The sequence below is a fragment of the Bubalus kerabau genome, chromosome X, assembly GCF_029407905.1.
Source record: "Bubalus kerabau isolate K-KA32 ecotype Philippines breed swamp buffalo chromosome X, PCC_UOA_SB_1v2, whole genome shotgun sequence".
Classification (NCBI taxonomy): domain Eukaryota; kingdom Metazoa; phylum Chordata; class Mammalia; order Artiodactyla; family Bovidae; genus Bubalus; species Bubalus kerabau.
The window spans coordinates 73,268,999-73,293,552 of record NC_073647.1 but is presented as its reverse complement, the minus strand read 5'-3'; the positions used below and the strand labels follow the sequence as shown (position 1 = coordinate 73,293,552).

Genomic DNA, 24,554 nt, shown 5'->3' with positions numbered 1-24,554 from the left:
GCTGCCAACCCTACATAGAATTTCTCTCTCTCTCTCTCTCTCTCTCTCTGTCTCACCTCCCCTTTATTTCCCTTTCTGTCACCTCCCTCTCTCTCCCTTCCCCCTGTTAAAGTTTCGTGGATCTATAATGGCTTTTATGTGGGAAGGAACTCATGGTGTAAATGACCCATACGTTAAAGTCACATAAAAATATTTCCTTCTGCAATCAATGTGCCAGGGGTTGCAGGCTGCTGATTCAGCTGAGAAGCAGTGAACCAGGTCATTTTATCATTGATGTAACTCAGAGATGGGATTATTATCTCCCCTGAATATTTAAGGCAGTTCTGCCAGGAGAAGCAAAGACTCTTGAATTAGACTGACATATGGCCAAAGAAGCATTGTGTGAAAGTGTGTCAGACTACAGGGCAGTCATTTGGGGAACCAGTGTAGTCACCAGTAGTTTGGAGGGAAATGAAATGAGCCATATGCTAGATCAAGTCAAAACGGCTACTCTTGGAGTCTCCAAAATATAAGTAGGTATAATGTTCTAATAGCTAAACCTACTACTTGGGCCTGGCCAGAAACAAAGTTGAGTAGAGAAATAAATTTGCTTTTAATGGCTTCTCTCTACTTCTAAGCACTATGCATCCTGTTAACATTCCTGGCAACCCAAATTTGTCCAATGCCTTGGACCTGCCCTACTCCACAACTGTACTCAGGGCCAGGGTTTTCTAAAAGTTGGTAGACACTCCACCCATGATGCATGATATATTTATGGGTTTCCTAGATAAGTATTTCAAATTCTAATAGTTATATTTGGCTTTAGTTGTACTAGAAAAAATGGCACATCTGTCCTATTATTTCATCACTATTACTATTTAGGCTAATTTCTATGAGCAAAAAATAGTTTTTTAAAAAGTGTATGTGGAGATGGAAAAAATTCTGAAGGTTATACTTGAATGACTGAAAATTAATAGAGCATGCTATAGACCAGTGGTTTTCAATCTGAAGTGATCTATTCCCCCCTCCCCACCCAACAATGGGATATTTGGCAATGTCTGGAGATAGTTTTGTTTGTCACAACGTGGTGGGAGGGGTACTACTGGCATCTAGTAGGTATAGGGATACTAATAAACACTCTAATGCATAGGACAGTTCCCCCACCCCCTGCAAGAAAGAATTATCTGGTCTCAAATGTTAGTAGTGCTAAGGCTGAAAAACTCTGCTGTAGACCCGTACTTATCAGAAGGGTCTATGAGTCAAATAGGAATATTGTGAAAGTGCAGCTTCTGATTCAGGAAGTCTGAGGTGAGGTCTGAGATTCTGCGCTTCTGAAAAACCTTTAGGTGATGCTATTATTGCTGTTCCATGGACCACATATTGAGTATCAAGGACCTGTAACTTCCCTCTTTCTCCCTCCACCAAATGCCATTGAGCTAGAGTTCCATACCCTCAAGGCTCTGCTCAGGGAGGGTTTGGTTATTCTGAGAAACAACTAAGGAGTGATGGCTGAAAATAGATTAATGTGTTTTCTTGCCATTTAGCAGGGCCATCAAAGTCTTAAACCAAAGATTAATTTGGTTGATACTTTCAGGAACTAAGCATAGCCAAAAAGAGAGATACATTTTGCTCTGGGGTACCTTTTGGAGAATAGACAGAATTTTCCATAAAAGGCAGGCACACCTAGGCTGCGTTTGTAAAAATGGTTTGTTTTGTTCATTTTCATTTGCCTGGCACCCAGCACAGTATCAAGCTCAAAGTAGATGCCCAAAATATGTCTGTTGAACCTATTGACAAGTTATACATAGCTCTATCCTCAGATATGCAGATGACACCACCCTTATGGCAGAAAGTGAAGAGGAACTCAAAAGCCCCTTGATGAAAGTGAAAGTGGGGAGTGAAAAAGTTGGCTTAAAGCTCAACATTCAGAAAACGAAGATCATGGCATCCGGTCCCACCACTTCATGGGAAATAGATGGGGAAACAGTGGAAACAGTGTCAGACTTTATTTTTCTGGGCTCCAAAATCACTACAGATGGTGACTGCAGCCATGAAATTAAAAGACGCTTACTCCTTGGAAGGAAAGTTATGACCAACCTAGATAGCATATTCAAAAGCAGAGACATTACTTTGCCAACAAAGGTCCGTCTAGTCAAGGCTATGGTTTTTCCTGTGGTCATGTATGGATGTGAGAGTTGGACTGTGAAGAAGGCTGAGCGCCAAAGAATTGATGCTTTTGAACTGTGGTGTTGGAGAAGACTCTTGAGAGTCCGTTGGACTGCAAGGAGATCCAACCAGTCCATTCCGAAGGAAATCAGCCCTGGGATTTCTTTGGAAGGAATGATGCTAAAGCTGAAACTCCAGTACTTTGGCCACCTCATGTGAAGAGTTCACTCATTGGAAAAGACTCTGATGCTGGGAGGGATTGGGGGCAAGAGGAGAAGGGGACGACAGAGGATGAGATGGCTGGATGGCATCACTGACTCGATGGACATGAGTCTGAGTGAACTCCGGGAGTTGGTGATGGACAGGGAGGCCTGGCGTGCTGTGATTCATGGGGTCGCAAAGAGTCGGACAGGCTGAGCGACTGATCTGATCTGATAGATAGCTATTAGAACAACAAAGGAAAGTATCTACTGGGGCAGAACACTGCCATGAACCTCTTCAAGGTCAGAAAGGAATGCTCTTTGGTATCTTTTTATGTGAATGAGTATCATTAAACTAGATGCATCCTCCCAAAATATACTTCTTACCCCTTGGATGGCAGCAGGATCACTTAAAATGTTTCTTGTTAGAAATCTTTGGAGCAGGTTAAGTGTGTATGTGGTGGGCATTTGGGGGGCACTTTACCTGTTCCTTTTTCAGAAAGGAAGCTTTGTGGTAAAGGATTGAAGACCCCAGGACCTACGAGAAGAAACTGGGCCAAAGACGGGGATCGAGCCATCAGGGCACCTCTTCCCACTACCTTTGACTCTTGGAAATGTGTGTGGTTTGACATGTGCCAGCCATAGGGCCACCACTGTGCCACACGCTTCCTTTCGTGGACCTGCCACACACCAGAAAGTACCCCTTTGGGAGTCATTCCCTTGGATAATACAGGTTTTCTAAAAGTTCTTGTTAAAATATATGGAACTAGTATACAGAAAGAATAGATTGGTTGCCTAGAGCTTGGGAAGTTGGAGGGATTTTGAGAGTGACTGCTAATAGGTACAAGGTTTCTTTTGTTTGGTTTTAAATATTTTTATCTATTTATTTATTTGGTTGCATTGGGTCTTAGTTGTGGCATGCAGGATCTTCAATCTTCTTTGTGGCATGCAAACTCTTAGTTGCAGCATGTAGGATCGAGTTCCCTGACTAGGGATTGAACCTGGGCTCCCTGCATTAAGAGTGTAGAGTCTTAGCCACTGAACCACCAGGGAAATCCCTAAGGTTTCTTTTTGGAGTGATGGAAGTGTCCTAAAGTTGATTGTGGTCATGGTTGCACAGCTTTGTGACTATGTTAAACCTACTGAATTGTATACTTTAGATGGGTAGTTGTATAGCATGTGAATTCTCTCTCAATAAAGCTGTTATAAAAATACATAAATATATGAATTAAATTAGGAGATACAGGTTAAGAGATAACCAGGGGAACCTTAGTGGACTTCCCTGGTGGCTCAGATGGTAAAAGGGTCTGCCTACAATGTGGGAGACCCAGGTTTGATCCCTAGGTTGGGAAGATCCCCCTGGAGAAGGAAATGGCAACCCACTCCAGTACTCTTGCCTGGAAAATCCCCTGGACAGATGGAGGAGCATGGAGTTGCAAAGAGTTGGACACAACTGAGCGACTTCACTTTCACCTTTCACTTTCAGGGGAACCTTGGAGAACCTCATGTAAGGGAGAAAAGATGGTTCCCATCCACACATGGAAACAAGAGATACAGGGTAGTAATCAGGATTCTTCAATTTTCAATTCTCCATAAACTCATATCTACTCTCTTGAATCCAGTTGCCAGTAACCCCAACTGTTATCAACGTGTTCCAACATTAGATTGATAGGAGCTAGGAAATATTCAAATGTAGTGAACAAAAAGAGTCAGGTCCCCTAAGATAAAATAATCATGGCATAATCAATAAAGCATAGGGTTTGGCACTACCCTGTGGTTCTGGAAGGTCTTTAAATTCAATCAGGCCACTTGGACCATTGTTTTCCACAGAGAGCTGCAGGACCTGAGGCCTGAGAAAAATGGATATATTTTTTTTTTCATTGAAATGGAGACTATGGTTTTGGAAAAGGCAATGTTAAAACCACACTTATCTCATATAGCCTGGTGGCTAAATGTTCCAAAACCACAGAGGGAGAACCCCTGTCTCTCCACATGTGGCTTTCCATGAACCCACTGTAATTTTAATAGTTTTCCACGTCACAGATGAAGCATAAATGGCAGGGTCACTTCAATAAATGTGTTTGAGAAAACAGAAATGACAGGGCGTGGGACCTAGATCCCCTATTCCTACGGCTGAGCTCATGCGAGTTGAACATGCAGGTATCAATAGTATGATTTTGAATGCAATAATGAGCTCTCTCACCCTCCAACTTAATGTCTTGGAAATGCCTTGGAAGGAAAAATAATGCATTTAGCTATTTAGCAAGATTATGTTTACATCTTGCTATAAATAAAGGGTCTTAGGAGTAGGACAGGATGGCTTGTTTAACTCAGGAAAAGAATGGCTGTCCTAGGAAAAGAATGACAACTAGGAGTTTGGGGGCTAACAAAACAAATTGGTCTTTTTCTCAGTTTTGCTCTAAGCTTCCCCTGATTACTGTGACCAGTAATTCTTGGACTTGGAAATATAAATTGAGAAGGGGCTATTACTGCGACCCAGTATTGTGAACCTGCTGCCAGCAGCCACTGAGTAATCTACTACACAGCACATTGTTATTTGTGACTCCCTTAGGCCCCATTAGTGCAAGAGAAACCTAGGACAAAGGAAAGACTACAAGAAGACAAAGGAAATAAGCATTCAGTAGAGTTATTAAATATGTATTTCACAGCAAGGAATTATCTCTATTGGACTCCAACTGGAGGCAGTCCAGCATTTGGCCTGCAACTGACCCTGGGTACAATAAAACCCCAAATTTCAAGAAAGCATTGTGGAAACTCCCCTGATTGAACTCATCTTGCTCTGTAGAAGACAGTGGGTTATTTACAAGGCATATCCTGCCACGTTCTCTTTCCTGCTACGAGGATATTTTATCATCTCTCCAGATTTCACACCAGGGTCAGTCTCATTTGGCTCTGTTTTCTTTGTGTCTGCAGATCTCAAATTGTCAGGGAACATCTTGTCAGGAAAAGGCCAGATGGGCAGACAGGGAAGTGATCCAGCCCCCGAGGAAATAAAGTGCTCAACCTGTCTGCACTCCCTTGGGGCACCGGAGTGAGGGGCCAGACAGACAGGGACACAAGAGGAGGTTCCTCCAACTTCACTCAGAGCTGCAGAAACCTGGGCCACAGGAGCACTTTTGGAGTGTAGGGAGCAGGAAATTCCAATTTCCATGTTGTGAGCTAACAGGATGAAATCTGATACCACCCTCCCTATGCTCTGGAAATGAACTCAGTCCTCTCTTTGAATTGGGGTCTTGGAGCCACAGAACCTCATAATGCAATTTTCACTCCCCAGGCCCTTGTAAGAGGCAAAGTGAAATACTGGTGATACGTGGTCTAATTAAGGGCTCAAACTGAAGGGAGCTCTTACTAGTTTTACATTTTGATTCCTGAGAGATGTTTTTCTCTGGCAATCACATGGCAAACAGATTTTAGACAAAAGCAATTCAGAGTCATTTTGGCACCCTCAACACCTAGCAATGTTTGATACGTGGTGCTTAGTAAATGTGTCTTTATAGAGTAAGCCTGACTTCTGGCATTAACCTCTCCTTATCGATTTGGAATATAAGCACAGATGCCATCCCTTCCATGGTCTCTGAATTGATTATGCCCTGGGGGCCTGGAAAATATCTAAGTAAAACAGACAGGAAGAGTTAAGCATTGTTAGCCAGGGAACCATGCTTCTGATTGTTCTGAGAGCTGATTCTGGGGTAAAATCTAGTTGGCTTCCTCTTCTCAGCCTTGGCCCTTAGCCCAGTGGTTTTGACCCACAGCTGTGTCTCTGGACTGATTACTTTCTACAGTCTTATTGGGTTTCCTGATTGCTATCCCTGTTCCCTGTCCCATGAGCTGAACATTAGTCCACAGATGTCAGGGGAAGAGACTTGGCTTTTACTGTCTAGTTGCTTTAGTGGTGATAAGTCAGAGTACAGTTCTGGGTTAAGGAGTCCCAAATCAACTTACCTAGAAAAGGAGCAGTCAGAGAGCAAGGTCAAGTTCTAAAGGCCAGGGTTGAAATCCACAGGCCAGGGAGCTGAGAAGAGAGTAGAGACAACTCACTGGATTTAAGTTTGGAAACGTAGGATAGGTTATGAAGATTCATTTCATGACATTATGCTAATGATGTATTCAATCAATGGTTCTCAACCTAGGGATGATTTTTCTAGGGGGCATTTAATAATGCCTAGACATATTTTTGATTGTCACAACTGTGGGAGTGCTGCTATCATTTAATGGATAGTGGTTGAGGATGCTGCTAGACATCCTACAATGCACAAGACAGCCCCGCACAGCAGAAAATTATCCAACTCAGATGTCTGTATTACAGGCACAAGATACAGGTTATAGATCACAACTATATGAAATATTAAAAAGATACTGGATCACTTCTCAGTCTTTTGAATAAGATCAAGTGTAGTATCTGCTCTTATGAGTTTAATACCTGATACGTCCTCTATCTGAGAACAGTATATTAAATGGATTTTTGGAGCAGGGACTTGGAATAGGAGCTTGCTCCATCCACTCCAAGCATCAGCCTGGTATTTCAGTACTTCCAGGAATGGTGCATCCTCTCCGGGGACAAAACTGCCAGCCCAAATGAAAGTGCTGTTCTAAACTCGCAGGCAACTGGATTTTTGAAGCCCTGGCACTCAGGTCTGAACTATCAGGGTCAGTCTCATCAGGCTCTATTCTCATTTCTCATGCCTCACACCCATCTCTTCTCTGTTGTCCAAGCTCCTCCCATATCTCCTGAAAAAAAAAAAAAAAAGATACTGAAAGGATACACATCATAGTTATCATAGGGGAATGTTTAGGTGGAAGGATAATGCATATTTTTTTCTTTTCTCTGGTCTGTAAATTCTCTAACATAACTATGTTGCTTTTAAGTTTTAAATTGATTTTTAATTACATAAATAATATCTGGACACATTGTGCTTGTAAAATATTACGGTATTACAGATAAAACTGTGAAGATGTCTTTGACCAATCTGGTTTCTTCCACCTCAGACCCCTTTCCAGAGATAACCAGTTTTGTGGCTACAACTTTTCAGAGCTTTATCTATACTTTTATACATATATTGTGTGTAACTATGGAAATACATCTACTGTGTCATTGGTTTTTACAGATTCATAGTATGCTATAGTTTATCTATTTCCCTACTAAATAACATTTAGTTTGCTTCCAGTCTGGGGTTATTATGACAAATGCTGCATTGTACATGCCTCCTTGAACATGCTTGCCAGGGTTTCCAAAAGGGTAGAAAAATTGCTGGGTTATGGAAAAAACACACATTTAAAATTTTATCAGTGACAACCAATTGCCTTCCAGAGAGCTGACAAATTTAATTTCCTGAAAACCTCACTAACACTTGATATTTTTTGGGTTTAAACCTGAATGAAACTTTTGGCCAACCCAACAGTTTGTTTTTCATGTTTGCCAATCAGATAGTTGAGAAATAGTGTAATTCTTTTGTTTTAGTTTTAATTTGCATTTCCCTTGTTACTGCTGAGATGGAGCATCTCCCTCAAGTATTTGTTGAATCTATCATATATTCTCCTCAGTGATGTTCACACCCCTTGCTCACTTTTATAAGACCTTTCCAATAGTTTTTTTAAAAAACAGAAGAGAGCAGGATCAGGTTGCACAAAAACACAGAAATCAGTCTACCAAGTGTCTTGTCTGTCCTTCCTCCCTAACACAGATCCTGAATCCCACCCAGACCAAAATGACCCCTTTTTGCCATTACTGAGAATTCAAGAGCATAGCTATATTAGGAAACAAATTAGCAAAGCCCATTCTCACCACAGTTCTGTGTTTCCCTGGACTGTGAGCCTTTGCTATGCCAGCATCTTGATACTGAATAGCCAGCAGGTACTGCCAGTCAGATTCGCTCCAGTCAAATACAAATCTGATATGTGACGAAGCATAAAGGAGCATGAAAGGCAGCGTGTGAACTGAATGTTATCTGCTGCCCGTGCAAATGGCAATTAGGACCATTAAATTTCAGTTAATCCTCATTAAGAACATCTGTTGTCTAGCCCACATGAGAAAACCAAAGATGGGGTTGGGTGATTGTGCCCACTCCCAATAAGTAGTTGTATAAACGAGTTTCCTGCCCACCCTCAGGCATAAACTGAAAGAGATGTGGCAAGGGAAAGTAGGAAAAGTATAACATCTGATACATACTAAGGAATAAAACTGGATGTACAGCATCTTCAAGACTCGAGTATTATTTGAAACCAGAGTGCTTGTAAGCTATGGCCCTTGCGGCAAAGAAGATGAATGATTAGTCCTAGTGAATTTCAAGATCACCAAATGGGGGTTCCAGAGTCTCAGCCAAAACTGGCTCTTGAGTGGTCCTCTCTGCTCTTTTGGTTGCTCTATCCCATACACCCTCCTACTCTGTCCACTGGGGTCCTGATCTTTGCCAGGGGACTGTGAATACAAACCAATTCAAATCACCACTACCAACATGTTGCTTGACTGCCATCCTCCTGTCTCATATGTACATGGCATCTTCTGCCTTATCAGTCTCCCAGTTGGCTTGTATCTGTGATGGAGCAGATGTTCTCACCAGTTCCAAAGAGGTATTAGGGGAAGGGGAAGGACTTCTGCACCTTTGTCTGAGTTTAGGCAGGTTAAGTTCTTCCTTACCATCAACTACTATGATGATGATTTTCTTTTCTAAGTCAGTGGCAGGGGATGGGGAAGTCAGATAGGTAGACAAGTAGTGTAAATTGTGTTCCTTTGTATAGGCGTCATGTAGCTCACCTTGGTAGCCTTACCACAGTTGTAATTTTCCATTTGTTTGGGTAGCCATTTGATCAATATGTTTGCCCTACCAGCATGTAAGTAATGTGGGTGCCCAAACCATGTCTGTTTTTGTTCATCAGTGTACCCCCGGCACTTGGCATGGCATCTACCATATAGGTGCTAAATATAATTTTTTGACCAAAAAAGCCAAAAAGTTGTGATTCGGATGTTTTTAAAATGAAGAAAAGCCAGGTATTCAGGCAGGAGTATATGAAGAGGCAGGGGCTTCCCTGGTGGCCCAGACAGTAAAGAATCCTCCTGCAATGTGGGAGACCCAGGTTTGATCCCTGAGTCAGGAAGACCCCCCCGGAGAAGGAAATAGCTACCCAGTCCAGTATTCTTGCCTGGGAAATCCCATGGACAAAGGAGCCTGTGGGCTGCAATCCATGGGGTCGCAAAAAGTCAGACATGACTGAGGGACTAAGCATGCACACACACGTGGGAAGAGGCATTTTTCAAAGGTACGGCATCTTACCATCTCTCTACTCTCATCCCAGGGAGACATCTCACCCTGTGAGTCTGCCTTTGTATAAGGCTGTCCCTTGCCACAGTCTGGAGAAGGAAATGGCAACCCACTCCAGTACTCTTGCCTGGAAAATCCCGTGGATGGAGGAGCCTAGTAGGCTACAGTCCATGGGTTGCAAAGAGTTGGACACGACTGAGCAACTTCACTTCACTCACTTCATACTTTATCACTGGAGAAGGAAATGGCAACCCACCCCAGTATTCTTGCCTGGAGAATCCCATGGACAGAGGAGCCTGGCAGGCCGTGGTCCACGGGGTCTCAGAGAATCGGACACGACTGATGTGACTAAGCACGCACGCACTTGCCACAGTCATCCCCTAACTCGTCAATAGTGCTTTCATCTAGGAAGGTTGTGAGTGATCGAGAATGAAGCCTACCTTTGATAGTTTTCTATTTTCCTGTGATCTCAACACCACTGTCTTCTCCACAACAAATGCTCATTAGCAGGCACAAGCCTATCTTGCTCCTTGGGGCCTAAGGGTAAAATTGTGCCTTCAAGTTATATAGCTGAGATTGCCAGTGGAGGTAGGGACTGAATACCCCAGGGAACTATATTTATATTAAAATTGAAACAAGGACATACCAGTACATTTCTTGTATCATAATTGCTCCTAAAGTCTGCCAAAATATCACTCAGTGTCTCTCAAAGAGAATTGACATAGAAGGAGAAAGGTAATGCAGATGCTGGAAATGGAACAAAGATGGCATTTTGAACAAACTTTGACTCAAACTTTGATTCTAGAGAATTCTTATAAGATAGTGATGCTTTCTCCACCTCTTCTCAACCACTCCATTTTATCTCTTCAAACCCTGCTCTTTTCCCACAATCCTTTTCTTGACCTCTTATCTATTACTGTGAATTCTTGCAAGGCCTTTCTTATGTTTCTGTCCCATTGACAGAAAAAAGAGGATTCTACCTGAATCCCTAGCCTTTCCCATATGACCCAGGATCCTGATACAGAAATGAAGAGCAAGCTGAAATCATGAATGTTTTTACCACAGCAGCTCCATGGTTGTTACTAACTGGAATACCTCTTTTTCATAAAACCCAGAGATTTCCAGGGAGACCATTGCTAATCCCTTAAACTCAAGACATAGATAAAGCAGTTGGCTTGGTTATCACTAATTTCATTTTCATGCTTATGTTTGCCATCATTCATTGAGGGACAAAAACAAGTCAGCTATGATAAGGGTAAACCCTGGATTAGCATTGTGTATTGTAGCTGTAAATTTTGCTGTAAATGAAAGGTACAAATGATTTGAAATCAGTTATAGAGGAAACAAGAAGCTACAAATGAACCTTTGATGGAAAATAACTTGTTTATTTCCTTAGCTGGGTATTTGGGATTGGTTTATGTTTCACATTTTATAAGGAGATAGTTCCCAATGGATCTGAAGATTGGGTTTATAATAACAGTTTAAGAGCTTAGCTGAAATTAACAAAACCAAACTTCAAAAGGTGTAGAAATGAAAGCAAGAGTTTGAAGTCTAGCTATTTTAAAGATACTGACAATTTCCCCTCTTAGAAGCATGAAACTTTTTCGGGTCAAAGACTTTACTCATCACCCAGTTTCATTTACCATGCAAAATAAAACCTCGTCTTATTGTAAGTTATCTTTTAAACTTTGAACATCTCCCAAGCAAGAAACTCATTGCTTTTTATTGTCTAAAAAAAACACACATAATATGTTAGTCCATTATCATTTCTTCAGCATCAATTCTTCAGCACTCAGTTTTCTTCACAGTCCAACTCTCACATCCATACATGACCACTGGAAAAACCATAGCCTTGACTAGATGGACCTTTGTTGGCAAAGTAATATCTCTGCTTTTGAAGATGCTATCCAGGTTGGTCATAACTTTCCTTCCAAGGAGTAAGCGTCTTTTAATTTCATGGCTGCAATCACCATCTGCAGTGATTTTGGAGCCCCCAAAAAATAAAGCCTGACACTGTTTCCACTGTTTCCCCATCTATTTCCCATGAAGTGATGGGACCACATGCCATGATCTTTGTTTTCTGAATGTTGAGCTTTAAGCCAACTTTTTCACTCTCCTCTTTCACTTTCATCAAGAGGCTTTTTAGTTCCTCTTCATTTTCTGCCATAAGGGTGGTGTCATCTGCATATCTGAGGTTATTGATATTTCCCCTGGCAATCTTGATTCCAGCTTGTGCTTCTTCCAGTCCAGCGTTTCTCATGATGTACTTAAGATCAACTAAAATCCTAGGGCCACTGTTAATATCCATTTTGTTTCATCTTATACTGTTGAATGTGGAGATTTAAACGTGGAATTTTATTGAATGTCTTAAATATACTCTCTCCTAGAACTCAAAGGAGTGTTAGAAATCCTTTGTTTTGGCCCATCAGTCCTGCCTTTAAACTTTTTTCTAAATCTTGATTCTGTCATCCAACATCAATCTCTTTTGGCAAGGCCCTTGAAATAAGACTATAACTTGTACTGATATTCAACCCCCAGTTCTTCAATTTACCAACAAATACATAACCAAGACCTAACTTCAAAAACTGCAGACTCACATTTTATTTTTGTGGCATTTCTCCTCCCTTACCTGGAGAATTCCTATTCACCTACTGAGACCCATTTCAATTGCTACCTCCTCTGTGAGGTGTTGGGGCTTCCCAGGTGGCTCAGCACTAAAGAATCTGCCTGCAATGCAAGAGACACAGGAGATGTGGGTTCGATCCCTGGGTGGGGAAGATTCCCTGGAGGAGGAAATAGCAATCTACTTAGAGTATTCTTGCCGGGAATATCCCATGGACAGAGGAGCCCGGGTCAGCAGGTGGACTGTGGTGACTATCTACTGAGGAAGACTGTGAGGTTGGGTAGGAACTCCGTACAAGAGTGTTGCGAGGCATGAGCCATAAGCTCAGGAGGCAATGTTTTGCCAACCCTGGCCCAGGGCATAGTCAGTACTCAAGTATGTTTTTAAATGTATTTTTGCATCCACACCCTAAGATGTCTACTTTATCAAAAGAAAAGTAAACTGGGCATAGCTTGTGTCAACCCTTGTTTGTGTCTACTATCATAATTTCTCTAGAGTATTCACAAACAATATTCTAATAACCCTTTTAAGGTATTTTTTCCTGGGTACCAACATCAAGTTAATTATTGGTTTGTATTTTCTGAGATATACTTCTTGCCCTTTTCAAAAAGTAGGACAACATTTTCTCGTCTTTAGTCTTCTGGCGCCTCTTCCATTTTCCAAGAACTTTCCAGGTGGTGGTGACTCATTTGGAGAAAATGGCCCTTTTCACTCGGACCTTTCAACAGCATTGTTTGTAATGGTCAGGGGCCATGACTAGGAGAGCTGTTTCTTGGAAAATGTCTATTTGAATTGGGCAAATCAGAGGCTGAAGTCAGGATGGCCAATAAATGTGTTATTGACAGAGGCCTGGCCTAGAAAGACAGCCAAGTCTAGGGAGGCAGTTTTCTCTGAACCTTGGCCCAGCAAGCATTTCAGATGGCTCTTCCTGTCTCTCTTCCCTTCCCCTTCTCTTGGCTCCATATTCTCCTCTTGCTCTAGTTTGTCTCCTCTGAGCTGAATTTGGATGGCTAAAGTGTAACCTCAGCACAAAAATGACCAGAAAAATGCACATCTGCCCTTGAGTTCCAGATGAGGACCTAGGTCAGTGACTGTTAGTGACAGAGAAAATAAACAAAATGGTTTCAAGAAATTGCAGATATTAGGTTAATAATAGATACACTTCAGCTGTATATATGTGAAAAAGAGAATATCAGCTATGTAGATACATACAAAAAGTACAGTAAAATGATGATTCATTAGAATACTAAAAGCAACAGATTTTTTCTGAACCTACCATGTGTCCAGTCCTGTGCTAGACACTGAGAGGAGACAAAGAAATGATCTTAAAGATGTTGCAGTAATTTTGTAAAATCTTCTACCTTAATAAGTCTTCCCTCATAGCTCAGTTGGTAAAGAATCTGTCTGCAATGCAAGAAACCTGGGTGCGATTCCTGGGTCAGAAAGACCCCATGGAGAAGGAAATGGCAACCCACTCCAGTATTCTTGCCTGGAGAATCTCATGGACAGAGGAGCCTAGTGGGAGCCTGGTCCATGGCATTGCAAGAGTCGGATACGACTTAGCGACTAAACCACCACCTTAATAAGAGAGTGGCAAATAGCCAAAATCTGGTGTTCAGGCTTTTTTTTTTTTTTTTAAGAAGGCTTTTCTTGAACAAAATTGGAACCAAAATATAAGTGAATTTTTAAAAAGGCTAACCTTCAATGACCGGAAAATGAAATTCATCTAAACTCTCTGTTCCAACTATGGATTAGTTAAATGACCCTTGATCTGTGTACACACAAAGAAAATGACATTGCTGAGACTGCAGCTTGTCTCCCCACCCAGCACTGTGGTTGCTTTGCAGAAGCTGCAGCAAGTCTGATTTTTATTTGGACTGGGAAATCTTATCATGCAGGTTCAGCCTAGCTCAGGTTCTTGTCCCTGTCAGTGTGAATCTTACCATTTATTTGGTCAGAGGTACAGTGAGAAGTGGGCCTTCAGCCCTCTAAGGGGCTGTGCCCTGTTGCTATAAACCATTGAAAGCCTGATTCCTGATCCCAGCAGCTCATGCAAGGGACAAATGTAAACAGGAGCTGCTTTGCTCTCAGTGGAAAGGTTTGAGTTGAGCTCCTTCCAGGCGATCACACGGGCTGCCATTTTATACAGTCTATTTCTGTCTTCCTGTACACATCCCTCAATTTGCATTCCTGCTTAAACTTGCCACTAGTCCTGCCTCTCTGTGTGGGAGGTGGAATGGATTTGAAGAAGGGAAAAGAAAAGCCTTTTTGTGAGGAGGGGGAGAATACAGGACTTTCACCGGCTGTTCCTCCTGGGTATCTTGAGAGAAGCATTTTGTCTCCTGGCTTCCTTGAGGGTTGTCATAGAAGCACTCATTTAGCATGGGTATAAGCCTTACTTCTTTATGCATTTGACTTTTGGCTGAGTTTGAACCAATTTGGCTCATTAAAAAATGGCGATTTGTGTAATGGGAAGGTGAATGGCAAGAAGAAGGTGGAAACAACTTTAAAGATGGTTTAAATGAAGAGAGTGTTTCAAGGGACCATCAAAAGCCCTCAAATATCTTTCAGCAGATTTTAAGGAGTATGAATTGTCTACTATTAGAGCTTTATTCCTTAGGGTTCAGTTATGGTCCTCTCTAGGCATTACCTCCGAGGCTGGGCGGGATGCACTATTAAGCTATGAACACTCTAGCATGATTTAGCTTATCAGAAATTTGCAGGCAACTGATCCTTTCCCAGCAACCAGTTGGCGTTCCTTGCCAGTACATTTGACTTGGATGATGTCCCCCATTCTTAAGGGAAACTAATTTAATTGTTTAAATTCGCAATCTTAACAGACTCAAAAAGCAATTGGTATGAGTCAAAACTTGGAATGGCTAAGCAGTTTAGATACTTGTATAAACAAGGTCCAAAAGTCAATTTTTCAGGCCATTAAATGTAGGTCAGATGCAAGAAGAGAACTAAATTGTGACAGAAGGGACTCAACCCAAAAATGTCTACCAGACTAGCAGCTCCTTGAGGATGGGAGCTGTGTCTGTTGCTTTCTGTATCCCTGACAGTTACCATGGTGGCTGCCTTCTCACAAGCACTCAGTGAGTGCTATTCAGGAAGTAAACACAGTCAGAACAAAGAACAATTTTTTGACGGAAGGGTTGATTCTGGAATGTATTGCCAAATAATTTTGGGGAGTCCTTTATTGCAGAGATTTTATGAAAGAAGGTAGGTACTACTATGCACAGAATGTGAAAGTAAAGTGCTCTATAAGGGCAGAGAAAGACAGTGGATTTTCCTTCTAGTTCTTGAGTGCTATGAAATAGGGTGAAGATAGTTCGTGTAGGGTGTCTCTTTTTGTCTGTCTGTCTCTGTTTTTTGTTTCTTTCTTTGCCAAAACCTAATTTACTTTACCAGCTTTTCTTTTTTTAAACTTTCTTTTTATTAAACGACAGTTGATTTACCATGTTGTGTTAAAATTTGCCAACTTTTCTTGGCCCCACCTTATTTCCCCTTAGGTCACACAGCTTTTGCAAAATAATTATAATAATTTGCATTCATATAGCATTAGTGCTTTTCAAGGCATTTTCTTACACACTTTCTCTTTTTGTTCTGAATTTGAAAAACACCCACTATGAAGCAGTCAAAGTAGTATTAGTTTCATTTTTCAGATGAGGAATCTGTGGTATAAAGTATTTAAGTGACTTGCTCATGATCACATTGCAACGTGTGACTGAACCAGAACTAGAAGTCAATCCCTTGGTGCAATATCACCCCAAGTCTCAAAATTCAGGAATGGAGGTTTGTTAGGAAAACAGCAAATAGTGCTATTGTCTTCATGGTTATAATCCTCATACTTTTTATATTGTTTCAAAGTCCTTCTTTATACTCCTTTCTAGTCCTATGAGCATGACATTTAAGAAATTGTCAAATCAGACATTATAGCAACTGTAGGGTATCAATTTATCCTCAGCTTTTTTTCCTTCAAATATGAAGTGCACACTTAAATACATTTCAAACAACATTGGGTAGGACATCTTTCTGTCTCTGCTTAAGCCAGCTGACACAGAAGTCTTCTGAAATATATTGTCCCAGAGTACATCTTCTCTTTCTCTTAGAGCTTCCTTTGACAGTTATGGCAAGAGGACCTCTTGCTGATATTTCATTGAGTCTTTTCCTTCCTGGAGTTGGCAACTTTCTCACACAGATTCAAGAGGCAGCAGGTCTAGTGTAATTACCAGTCCAAACCCTATTTGGTGTCCCAGAATGGAATGAGTAAAGGCAGTGTTGTACTGGAACCATGGATGAAGCTGGACCTCAGAGCCTGTGAAGGATGCCAGGACTAGAAGAGCCAAGAACTTTGCAAAAACCAGAGGTCTAGGCAGGCTGTGAGTCATTAACCAAAAAAACAGTTAGGAACTAGGAAATAAGCTTCTACTGGGGTTAAAGCAAGGCCAAGTGTCAAAAACTCTAAACAGCAATGAACAATGGTAACAACAACAATACCACTCTAGAAAATGAGATAAATTCGGCTTTCACCCAGAAGCCTGCTAAAATTGAACTGATTTTAGGGAGTGGCCAGCCTGAGATCCATAGGTGGGAGTAAGGAGGCCATCTTTACAGGTGGGGAGTGGACAGTGTGGTGGTCACAGCAAAGGTGCTTCCTTGACTGTCAAGAAATGTTCTAGAGTATGGTTTCTCAACCCTGGTACTATTGACATGTTTGGTGCAGGGATAGTTCTTCTGTTGTGTGGCGTTGTTCTGTGCATTGTACGATATTTAGCAGCATCTCTGACCTCTACCCACTAGATGTCAGTAGCATCCATCCAACCTGTCACAACCAAAAATGTCTCCAGATAATGTCCAATGTTCCTTGGGGAGTTAGGAGGAGATAAAATGGCCCTTGGTTGAGAACCACTGCTCTCGAAGCCATGGATTGTGAAAGCTTTTTGGTCTGAAGCCTTCTAGGGTCCACAGACTTCTAAATTATCTTCAGAGCAGGAAATCTAAGGTAGCAGGTATAAGGATATGTTGGGAAGTTAATCCCAACAGATGTTCTTTCACATCCAGTGCCAGGCTCATCTCTTCCATTAGGCACTATTGCAGTTCCTAAGAATATTGAGCCCTCAGAATTTTCTTGAAATCCTACTTAATTGCAAACTGAAGGGTAGATTTCCTCATGGCTTTCATTCCTGGTTTACATGCAAATTGGGACAAATGTGAAAATATATTTTGCAAATGAGTTCTAAAAAACATGTTAAGTTCCTCTATTCATTTTACCTTGAACTTAATTTCTTCATTTCCATTTCTTTTTACTTTCATTCAACCATATCATTTACAGTGGAAGTATATAACTGATGAGGTGGAACACCCAGAGGCTAGGAATAAAGGAGAGAGGCTAGAGAACTTTGACTGGGGTCATTTGGTAAGAACTAGGTCTAAGAACCTTTGTTCTGGGAAATACTTGCAAAGAATATTGTACCTGCTTCTCTGTCTTCCAACTCAGCCTCTTTTCTTACCACCTTTTTTTTTTTTTTTTTAAGTGTAAGGAAGAAGTCTATGCACTCTTTTTCCTCATTTTTGCTCATGTGGTGGATTTTCATGTCTGTCAGAAGTAAGAGTCCTCTGAAGGCCTGTCAGAACAGTTTTGTGGACAGGGTATAGTGGAAATGGCCTTGGACCGGGACTCCAAACCTAGGTTCTAGTCTCTTTCCCTCTTTATAGATATCTGATCTTACAAATCACCTTACCTTGGCTGAACGTCAGTTTCCTCACATGTAAAATAGAACTACCCGTTTGCCTACATGGTAACTATATGGTTCCAAAGAGACAATGGGATGGAACGCAGCATGAAACATGGAAGAGCTTTTACAAATGCAAAATGATATTAGTATTATCGCTTAATTATAGTTCACACGTCTTCAGTTATCCTTCCCCAAGTGTCACAGTGCCCACCGGAGAGATGTCATAGTCAAGGCTATAATAATAGTTCTTTTCTCTTACCTGCAGCAGCAGACCTACTCTCTAGGCCTTCCTCTCCAGATCTACTCTCACTTTCTACCCTATTCCACCAGGCTCTGTGCCCTTGGAGGCTGCCCCGTATCAACAGGCTCCCTTGTCTCCAAAATTCCAGTTGTGTTTGGTCAATGGGAAACATTGGCAAGGAGGAGAGCAGTGAAGTTTATTCCCTGATACCCTGCCAGCAAGGGTGCTGGCCATCACTTCATTGAAGGTCACAGCTCCTATCAGGAAGCTCTCTTTATATAACTGTCATGTTCTCTCCTGGGTTCTGGTATCTATTACCTCTCCTCTATCTTTCAGCTCTAAGGGTGGTAATGGATCCCATTGTTACTAGTCCTGAGATACTTCAGCATGTCCTATGGTTTCTTTATACCCTGCCCATACTTTTGTAATTCGTTGCCTTTATTAAACTCTACTCTACTCAGAGTATGTCATGAGTTTGTTTGCTTGCTTTTACTAATATCCTGACTGATATACCCACCAAATCTCTTTATTTACTTCTCCCCTGAGTTTTTATTGTAGTAAAATATATACTTATAAAGGATGGAACATTATAGAAAAAATACAATAGGTTTCTGGTTGTTAGTATTCTGTGCAGCCATGTGGAGAGTTAGCTCCTAAGTCACCACCTCTGAGCATCAATAATCAAGCTATCTGTTCCCTACCAATTGCACCATGCATTCTCTTTGTCTTATCCACAACCAACTGCAGAGGAACATTTAGAGGCCACAACTCTCGTGCCTACACTCTCCCACAAAGTTTGTATCCTTGCTAAATTCCAGCATCCTGGGAGGCAACTGTCTGATGCTTACTCCAGACTATGGTTTGCTGTAAATCAGCTTGCACCCCTTTGCTTCCCTTGGACTAAGTTTGCAGAGAATGAGCTTATATCCTTTTGCTTCCCTTGGACTGGAGTCTCAGGAAGCCTGGGAAGGGGGGTACAGTTAAGCCTCTGGGATTCCATGACAGCTGCCAGCATTCTGGCCCTGATGTCTCTGCTTATTAACCGTGTCCAACCTGGAATGTTTTGTAGACTGTCAGAGCTAGAAGATACCTCAGAAATCAACTAGTCCAGAGGTTCTAAACTTAAGGTCTATAGATTGGCCACAGGGAAATCCTTAAACTCCCTACATTATGTGCAAAATTAGCTATTTCTGTACACACATGCATTTTTCTGGGAGGAAAATTCATAGTTTTCATCAAATTCTCAAAAAGGCTTGTAACAGAAAAGAAACATAGACCACAAATGGCTCTAGAACAGCATCCTCACCTTATAGGAGAAGAAACTGAGGCCCAGAGAGATAACAACTTATTGAAGATTTCAAGTTAAGTCTAAGCTTTAACCTTAGAACCAAGGTGGAGATTATGTATGGCTCAGGAAACTCAAACAGGGACTCTGGATCAACTTAGAGGGGTGGGATGGGAAGGGAGATGGGAGGGAGGTTCAAAAGGGAGGAGATATATGTATAGCTATGGCTGATTCATGTTGCAGTTTGACAAAAAACAGCAAAATTCTGTAAAACAATTACCCTTCAATAAAAAATAAATAAATTAAAAAAAAACCCAACCCCTTCCTTCCTCTATTTAATTCCAAAGCCATATTCCCACTCTACTTTGTACCCAGTAGACACCAGATAACTGTTAACATGCAATTGATAATTGCAGTGGGCCCTATAAGTACACTTGCTTCTCTTAATTGACCCTACTGAACAGAATCTGGTGCTGTGTGGGGCTCAGGGCCAACCTTAGAGCTTAGTGGTGCCAAGGGATCAGGCAGGGTTTTTCCATCCCAGTTCCCTCTGATGAATGGAGTTCTGTCTCGTCCCTGTTTCTCGGAGCCAACTTGTCCCCAGGGCCCTGTGGAGGGGCAGGTGTCGGTCTTGGGCTTGGACTCAGAAGCCCAACTCCAGAGCCTCTGCAGCTGTTCTCATCCCTGTGAGGCCCCAAGCGGGAGCTGACAGAGAGACTCTCGGAAAATGGCAAAGAAAAGCTAAGGGAAAAACACCCTTTAGCACTGAGGGGTTGCCAGGCTTCCAGGGGATCTGGCACAGCCTTTCTCAGGTTATTAAATCACACTAGCGCCTGGTAAAACAGAGGATAAAGTCTTATTCCTTCCCATGTCGTCTTCTATGGCTCTCCTTCCCAGGTCACATGTCTTTTTCATACTATCCAGGATCCCCTACTGTATTTCCTTACCTCCCTCTCCCCATGTAGGAAATGAGTACCTTTGCCATCTAGCTTAGATACCCAGTGTAGCAGAATAAAAGCAATCTGGAGTTCTAGTATCAGCTCTGTAACTCACTAGCAATGTGATCTTGTACAAGTTGCTTAATCCTGATGGGCTTTCATGCTTCATTAATAAAACATGAGGCTGATGAACCAAATGAAGTAATGGAGGTGATATCACTTAACAAATGCAATACAACCAAAAGATATATGGGGTCATTATGATCTCTCACCACTCAAAAATTATTTTGAAAGTTGAAAAGAATAACCTTGAGTGCCAATAGCCCAGCTGAGATCTAGCTGCCTAGATTTCAGTCTAACTGGGTTTTCCAGGGGGAAATTCTAGAATGAAGTGGGATGAAAAGTCACCATTGACTTTGAGTCCAAGACCAGTGGAAGGAGTCAGCTGACGGAAGTGTGATCTATTCCTGGAGTTTCACATGGTACTTTACTTCCTAGACACCTGTGAGAAGAGCTTCTAAGGACTAGTCACTCTTCACCAGGAAAAGAAGAGAGATCCAGTCAGATCTGGTGCTGGAGGATAAGAGGGAGTCAGCCTTAATATGATTTGCCATAGTAGTTAAACTAGCTTGCAGAGAATTCCCAGAGGGTGGCGCAAGATAGTGGGAAGAGACTATCAATCCCTCCCTGCACAATCAGCCAGTCCACACTGTTTCCTAAGGTGTGCCGTGCTTTGCTCAGTCATGTCCCACTCTTTGCGACCCCATGGACTGTAGCCCACGAGGCTCCTCTGCCCATGGGATATCCCAGGCAAGAATACTGCAGTGGGTTGCCATGCCCTCCTCCAAGGGAGCTTCCTAATCCAGGGATCGAACTCGAGCCTCCTATGTCTCCTGCATTGGCAGGTGGATTCTTTACCACTGAGCCACCAAGGAAGCCCTAAGGTACCACAAGGCAAATCATGGTCAGTGCCTTTAAGAACTTTTCAAGTATCTTTCAGGGAACTCGCCTCAATACTCTGTAATGACTTATATGGGAGAAGAATCTAAAAAAAAAAAAGAGTGGATACATGTATATGTATAACTGACTCACTTTGCTATCCAGCTGAAACTAACACAACATTGTAAATCAACTATACTTTAATAATTTTTTTAAAAATTAAAAAAATTACATGAATAAAACTTCTTGAAAAACAAAAAAGAAATGCATGTTTTGATGGTTGAAAGGGAGAGAAAAGGTAAAACCCATAGGGTAACTAAGGTGCTTAAAGAAATGGTCTTTAGTTGGAGAGGGCATTGACATTGTGTTTCTTAATGCATATAATTAGAACACAAATAGATCTAGAATTTAGTAAACAAGTCAATCTTTTATTTCTTATGATTTTCTCTAATAAGTGGTGCTAATGGTCATTAGTAGTCTAGAATCACCTTATTATACTCTAATATCCTTAATTATGACACTAAGTTTTAATTATCATGGTTCTTAGACTCTTCCTACTCTTGTTATTACAAGATATTACAATAATATTTTTTAAAATATTTGACATTTTAAACTTAGTGGAAATACAACAGTGAACAAGACAGATGAGGCTCTACTCACTTGGATCTTACACTGTGATGCTGCTGGTGGTGGGTCTCTTAGACTGGTAGATAAGGAAGACTTCACAATTGAATAGGTGAAATTTGACTTCTGCTTCTGCAATATGGCAGACTAAGTATTCCAAAAATCTTCCTGCTGCAACTAAATCCTGAATAAATTATGGAAAAATTTTTCTTTATATTTCTCTCTTTTTTGGCAGCTTTATTGATATATAATCTACATAATATACAACTCATCATTCAAAGTAAATTCAATAGGTTTTGTATACTATATGATTAATGTTTTTAATTCTGGTAAAATGTATATTATAAAAATTTATCATGTAACCACTTCATATGTACAGTTTAGTGGCATTAGTTATATTCACAGTGTTGTTCAATCATCACTACTATCTAGTTCAAGAATTTTTTTCATCACCCAGATAGAAACTCTGTTACCTTTAAGCAATAACTCCCCAATCCCCTTTCTCCTAGCCTGTAGTAACCTCCAATCTATTTTGTGTCTCAATGATGTTGTCTTTTCTAGATACATCACCTAAGTAGAATTAAATATAATATTTGTCCTTTTGCATCTAGTTTATTTCATTTAGCATAATGTTTTCAAAGTCCAATCTACATGCATCAAAACTGCATTTTTTGTGGCTGAATTGTACAAATACATCAATACAGTACGACTCTATTGTATGTATATGCCACATTTTGTTTATACATTCATCTGTTGGATACTTGTTTCTACCTTTTGGAAATTGTGAATAGCAATAATGGACATTACATACAAGTTTCTATCTGAGTTACTACTTTCATTTTTTTAGTATATATACCTAAAAGTAGAATTGCTGGGCCTTATGGTGAACATTGACATTTTAGGAATCAATGAACTAAAATGGACTAGAATGGGCGGATTTAATTCAGATGACCATTATATCTACTACTGTGGGCAAGAATCTCGTAGAAGAACTGGAGTAGCCCTCACAGTCAACAAAAGAGTCTGAAATGCAGTACTTCGGTGCAATCTCAAAAACCTAGATAGGATGACTCTGTTTGTTTCCAATATCACAGTAATCGAAGTCTATGCCCCAACCACTAATGCTGAAGAAGCTGAAGTTGAATGGGTCTATGATGATCTACAAGACTTTCTAGAACTAACACAAAGAAAGGTGCCCTTTTCATCATAGGGGATTGGAAAGCAAAAGTAGGAAGTCAAGAGATACCTGGAGTAACAGGCACGTTTGGCCTTGGAGTCAAAATGAAATAGGGCAAAGGCTAACAGAGTTTTGCCAAGAGGGCGCACTTGATCATACAAACACCCTTTTCCAAGAGATGACTCTACACATGCACATCACTCGATGGTCAATACCAAAATCAGATTGATTATATTATTTTCAGTCAAAGATGGAGAAGCTCTATACAGTCAACAAAAACAAGACCAGCAGCTGGAGCTGACTGTGCCTCAGATCATGAACTCCTTAATGCAAAATTCAGACTTAAATTGAAGAAAGTAGGGAAAACCACTAGACCATTCAGGTATGACCTAAATCAAATCCATTATGATTATACAGTGAAAGTGACAAATAGATTCAAGGGATTAGATCTGATAGACAGCGTGCCTGAAGAACAATGTGTGAAGGTTTGTAACATTGTACAGGAGGCAGTCAAGACCATCCCCAAGAAAAAAATGCAAAAAGGTAAAATGGTTGTCTGAGGAGGCCTTACAAATATCTGAGAAAAGGAGAGAAGCTAAAGGCAAAGGCAAAAAGGAGAGCTATACCTATCTGAGGGCAGAGTTCCAAAGAATAGCAAAAAGAAATAAGAAAGACTTCCTAAGTGATCAATGCAAAGAAATAGAGGAAAACAATAGAATGGGAAAGACTAGAGATCTCTTCAAGAAAATTAGAGATACCAAGGGAACATTTCATGCAAAAATGGGCACAATAAAGGACAGAAACGGTATGGATCTAACAAAAGCAGAAGATACTAAGAAGAAGTGGCAATAATACACAGAAGAATTGTACAGAAAAGATCTTAATGACCCAGATAACCATGATGGTGTGATCACTCACCTAGAGCCAGACATCCTGGAGTGCAAAGTCAAGTGGGCCTTAGGAAGCATCACTATGAACAAAGAAAGCTAGTGGAAGTGATGGAATTCCACCTGAGCTATTGCAAATCCTAAAAGATGATGCTGTTAAAGTCCTGCACTCAATATGCCAGCAAACTTGGAAAACTCAGCAGTGGCTGCAGGACTAGAAAAGGTCAGTTTTCATTCCAATCCCAAAGCAAGGCAATGTCAAAGAATGCTCAAACTGCCGCACAATTGCACTCATCTCACATGCTAGTAAAGTAATGCTCAAAATTCTTCAAACCAGGCTTCAGCAATATGTAAACCATGAACTTCCAGATGTTCAAGCTGGATTTAGAAAATGCAGAGGAACCAGAGATCAAATTGCCAACATCTGTTGGATCATAGAAAAGGCAAGAGAATTCCAGAAAAACATCTATTTCTGCTTTA

The 24,554-nt window shown here is 41.1% G+C and overlaps 1 protein-coding gene and 1 non-coding gene across 2 annotated transcripts in view; both read left to right on the top strand.

Moving 5' to 3' along the window:
* The window catches only part of DCX (doublecortin), a 399,460-nt gene that overhangs the window by 344,774 nt on the left and 30,132 nt on the right, over positions 1-24,554 (top strand). The window lies entirely within an intron of this gene.
* LOC129640511 (U2 spliceosomal RNA) lies at positions 6,727-6,917 on the top strand. Its single transcript, XR_008708878.1, has one exon. It is a non-coding gene; the product is annotated as a U2 spliceosomal RNA (small nuclear RNA).